The 5,217-nt window shown below is 43.8% G+C and overlaps 1 protein-coding gene across 1 annotated transcript in view; it reads left to right on the forward strand.

Moving 5' to 3' along the window:
- The first annotated feature begins 1,309 nt into the window (after positions 1 to 1,309).
- The window catches only part of FRA10AC1 (fragile site, folic acid type, rare, fra(10)(q23.3) or fra(10)(q24.2) candidate 1), a 33,130-nt gene continuing 29,222 nt past the window's right edge, over positions 1,310 to 5,217 (forward strand). Inside the window, exon 1 of the mRNA XM_012723947.1 lies at positions 1,310 to 1,331. The gene's annotated coding sequence lies outside the window, so the exon portion shown is untranslated. The remainder of the gene's footprint in view (positions 1,332 to 5,217) is intronic.

The following is a 5,217-nucleotide window of genomic DNA, read 5'->3' on the forward strand; positions in this document are numbered from 1 at the left end:
ACTTTTCAAGGTAATGTCACCCTTTTCCTATCTCATGCTAGCCCTTTGCTAGTACAGTGCAGAACTTCGGGATGGTGTCTTTGTTTTGTTTTGTTTTGTTTTTAGCCTAAATCTCTGCAGAGGAATCTGTTTTTGTTGTATAGCTGAACTCTAGGACTTAGCCAATAAAAATCTTGCTTCCAGAAATTTAACCCACATCTTTATTTGCAGAGTCTCCCTGGATGGTGTAATCTGCTGCTTAGTACAAGCAGTGTACATCAGCATTCTCATACCAGAGACGATTGCTATGGTTACATCTGCCCCCAACATTTTCTAAAACTCTAGATTTTAGAAATTTGAGTGTCTTTACTGGCTCTGTCCTTGTTTGGATCTTCCTGCCAGTTTGCCTCAGTTAATAATAGGCAGCGAAAAAAGAGAGGGGGGGGGAAGAAGGGGGAAAAGCAGGTTCGTGTGCTTGTGCAGTGAGGTGTGTTTATTCTAAAAAAAAAAAAAAAACAGAAACTGGCCTAAATGAAGCAGTGGGGACGTGATGGTGGATGAGGCTAAAGCAGGTGCTTCTTAATTGCTGCAGCTGGTGCCAAGTGTTTGGCATAATTTTTCTCCTCGTTTTCAATTATTCGCACTAGTGCTCATTTAACTTTTTAGCTGAAGCATCGTTGAAGAGTCTAGGAAACTTCCCTGCTCCTCTCACTTTTACAAGAAAGCAAGCAGGCAGTTTTCTTACAAATATTATAAGTAAATAACAATCCTGAGGGATTTTTTTTTTTGCCTCAAAAAATTCATTGATTATAGAAAGGCAAATTGGCTTAATGACAATTTGATATTTTATACGATTCAGCCAAAGTTGCCATGGTTGAATTTATAATTTGTTTCAAACCACAAATTAACTGTTCATTCTCATCTGTGTGATTTTGATTTCAGAGTTGTATATCTGAGCCCCAGGATTCCAAATTTCTTTAAACTCAGGTTGCTAAATCCTCCAGTTGATGTGCTACATTCATTTTGTTGTTTCCCTTTTCTCCTTTAAGTGGTGAAGGGAAAGTCGCAAAAACATTGGATGCAAGTTCTTTTATGCATTGTCATTCCAAAATGTTTATGAAGAGCAGAGTCTGTGCCAAAACCTTAGGCAGAACAAACCGTGTGCCAAAAAAACAATACAGAGAACCACGCGGACTGCAAAGATAAATAAGATAAGGCATTTTCCTTTCTGCAGGTTTGGTCCCAAAAGAAAGTGGAACAAGTACAGGAGCGGTATAATGCAGCTCCTGAGGAGTGGCAGTCGTCTGAAGACAAGCCCGTGCAGATCAGCGACTTCTGATGGCAGACAGAACGTAAGGGAGAAAAACTATTTTTCCCCTCCTTAAAGTGATTTGGCTTAGACAACGCTATTCTATTCCTTTAACGCAATATTTGAACGTCTATGCATTTCCCATAGCTTTATCACCTTTATTGGCCCATCTCTCTCACTATCACCTCCCTCCCACCTACCTGCCAACTATCTAAATATAATATAAACGTGCATATATCTGTGGATGTAGATATCAAGCTAGATCGTAGAGTTTTCAACTGAAAGATGTGCTTTTAAATTTTGGTTTTGATAGTATTTCAGGAAGGGAGAAGACAGAAAGGTTGGAATTCACTGAATGCATTAGGAGATCTGGATCTGGTCCTGGTTTCTGTGTTCCTGGGACCCTAAAGGCACAATCTGGGCGACTCCCAAGAGTCCGCTCAATCCTGATGGCCTCCTGTCCCAATCTAAATGATCCTGGCAACTGTTCCATAAGGAGCAAAGGAAACTGAAGGCATGAGAGAGCATCAGAGGGTCCAGAAAGAAAGAGAAACTCTCGCTTTACCTCCAGTTTCTCAGTGTCCTATTTAAATACCACATCATTTGTAGAAAGCCACAAGTCCAGAGACACTCATGATTTATTGTAGGTCTGATTCCTTTTAATTCCCAGTAGGTAGAGCAAAGACACATGGCTTAGAAGAAAAACATTTAAAGGATTTATAAGCTGGTTAACGTTTATTCTGAGTTGTATCCACAAATAAGTCTTGAAGGTAAAGGAAGTGAGTTCTAAGTTGCTGACAGAAGGGAATGGGGCAAAATGTAGTGTGAGAGCAAGGAATGCCATCTCTCTCCATGTTTCTTCCTTTCTGTTTCACAGCCATCAATCTGATCCAGGACCTAATTAACCATATCCCTATGGGTTGCTGCTAGCCCCCAAAGATTCCCTCTTCCTGTCCAATTCACACATCTTTGTCCTTCCTCAGACACTCTGTTCTCCATGTTGCTTCCCTAGCCAATGATTTCTTACCAGTCTTTGTTATCTCTCATGCCTATGTCATCTCAGCTCATTAGCCCAGGGTTTGGGGTCCTTCATCTGGGAAGCATATTATTCAAAACAGATTTCTTTTTAACCTTGGCCTTAGTAGCTATACATTTGTATGGCTTTGGGCAAGTGGTTAAACTTCCTTGCCTTCATTTTCCTTATCAGTAAAGTGACAGGGGACTGAGGTCTGTAACCATAAATGATCTGGAATTGATGACCCAACATGCTCATGCCTGTCTCACCTTTCCTGGGAGGGCCCAGAGTCAAGTATGCTGGCCTGTTCCCAAGAGTATCTATCCACTTGGCAGGCCTTAGATCCCAAGTTTGCGTTTGAAAAGGCCATGTCCTGTTATACTCAATCATGCCCTTCTGCCATAGATATGTCAATGCCTCACGGGCTCTAGAAAGCCCAAGTGCTCTGGTTCTGAGCCATTCCATTGCTGTAAACTGTTCCTGGTCCCCATCCCATCCCATGGTTTCCAACTCCCAGAATAAAGCCCATCTCAGCCGGAAGCTAACTTCACCTAACCATGGGTGTTCCTTCTGTAGCAGCGAGTTCAGTAGGCATTTCCTTGACTCTAATGAACTTCTGTCTATCCATTTTAAGATTCTAGTCATTTCCCCAAAAGTACTTTTTAAAAAATCATTGTCTTTATCTTTTATACACACACACACAGCACTTAGGTATTTGGAAATTATATACATCTATTTATTATGCATCTAGATATACTTCTGTAGATTATTTTTTCATTCACCATTGTATCATAGATATTTTCTTTCCTTGACAGTCTTCACAAGGCACTAATGAATGCCCTGGTATTCTGTTACCTCTTCCTTTATTGTTGGGCAATAAAGGGTTTAGCCTTTCAGTATTATAAATATATCAGGATGGGCATGTTTGAGACAACTCGATGTAGCACCCTAGGCAAGACCCGTGACTGAGGGGAAGTAGGTGGAGGCTGAAGGAGGGTGCTTATCCTTATTACCTAGTTCTTACTACCAGCCTAAATGTCTTCTTGCTGAAAATTTTCCTGAACTTGATCCTGCAACCTTTCTTCTTCTCTGTGCCAGAGATTACAAACCAGGTGTGGCTGAGGCTTTGGAGTATGAATTCTTAACAATGCCCAGAAGGATTCTGATGTGCATGTTCCTAGAAATACACACAGTTTGAGAAACTGTCCCTCTGTGTTAACATAATTGGCTATTTCCTTTCTTTAAGCACTTCCTTTCTGTTGCTAAGATACATAATTTTTCTGGTTCTGTGCATTCTCTAGGTCTGTGGTCCTACTTCTCCTGCTTCATCCCCTGCCAGTACCAATGCCCCTGATGCTGCCCTCTGCCTTCTCTATTTCCCTGCTCTCTGTCCCCATGAGCCTGTCCACTTGCAGTGCTCCAACTTGGGCAGATGGTTCCCAACATAGCCCTTCTGGTGCCAGCCTCCTGGTGAGAGTCGTGGAGCAGCGTGAAATGATTTTGGAGCTGTGATAAACCATTGCCAAAGCCCTGGACATAACTGTGAGGCAGGTGACATTGATCTAGATGCACCCTCCCCCCCACCCAGTGCCCTTGGTCTTTCCTCTTGCCCATAAGATCCCTGTGCTGTGCAGTTTTCTAATCAAATCAGTTCAGCAAGAGCTCATTCTTTTACACAGTCGCACTAATGTGTTGATTCCCTGTTACTCATTTGCATTTTTAAAGCCTTTTATCTCTTTTTGTGGGTTCAACTGTTGTTCATGTGTTGAAGACATTTCAAGCTTCACTTAACAGATGGGGGTTTGGGGGGAAACTGGGACTAAAGACGAAGGAGGGTGAACTTGTTGGGGAGGGCCTGGTTGGGAGCTGGGCAGGCAGGACTTGGCCTTTCCTGCATCCTGTATGCCCCACCTGGGAGAAGCGGTAACTGCAGGGGCTGCAACCTGCCCCAGGGAGGGAGGACAGACTGTGGAGTTGTGACCCCACTGGCCTCCTGCCACCCCCACGCTCAGATGGCTGGCTCCTCTTCATTTTTCAAATCTCAGCTGGAATGTTCTCGCTCCTGAGCAGCTAGCTCTCACCACCTTGCTTATGTGAGACCCTCTTGGTGATTCTTGGTGTAAGCAGCTGTGTTTTTTCATTGTCTTTTTGATAGTTTGAAATTATTTCGCTTATTTACTTATCCTTCCTGTTCCCATTTGGAGGGTAGGGCTCCTGAGGGCAGAGCAGCGACATGCATGCCTTCGTTTTCACTGTGCTGAGAGCATAATGCTGGCTCAGAGCAGGGATGACTGGACTGTGGCAGTGCCTCTACCACCTGCCACTTCACAGCTCGCCCTTGTGCAGTGCTCACTGCCCCAGTGGCCATCCCAGTGCTGACAGCCTTGAGGCTGTCACCAAGCAGTTCAGCTCAGTGCTGGGATGGGTGGTCCGAGTCCTGGTGTGTGGCATCAGCAAAAATTATGGGGACAGAGAGCAGAGAAACAGAGAAGGCAGAGGGCAGAATCGGGGGCATTGGTATTGGCAGAAGAGGAAATAGGAGAAGTAGGACCACAGACCTAGATTTCGAGGTGCCTGTGAGTGGAGGTCAGAGTGAGCCTCCCCAAGACGTGCCCCTTTGGCATGGGGGCTATTTTGAGCCAATGGTAATGGGGTCCTGCAGGGTGACTCAAGAGAAACTTTTTCTTCTTTAACTTCCTAGAGAATTTAGATAAAGGGTGTGCCTCTTAATAATGAGATTATCAGAAACAACTTTTTTTCTCATTACAAAAGTTTATTTTTACATCATTTTGTACATTTTTTTTCCATCTCGATTGTAATCCCTGCGGGTTTCCCATCACCAAATCACCCGTGTGCCATCACCATAATCCCGTGCATTTCTCTCCCCTCCCCCCCATTTTTGATCCCATTCCCC

The sequence above is a fragment of the Condylura cristata genome, unplaced genomic scaffold, assembly GCF_000260355.1.
Source record: "Condylura cristata isolate star-nosed mole 26May11 unplaced genomic scaffold, ConCri1.0 scaffold00011, whole genome shotgun sequence".
NCBI lineage: Eukaryota > Metazoa > Chordata > Mammalia > Eulipotyphla > Talpidae > Condylura > Condylura cristata.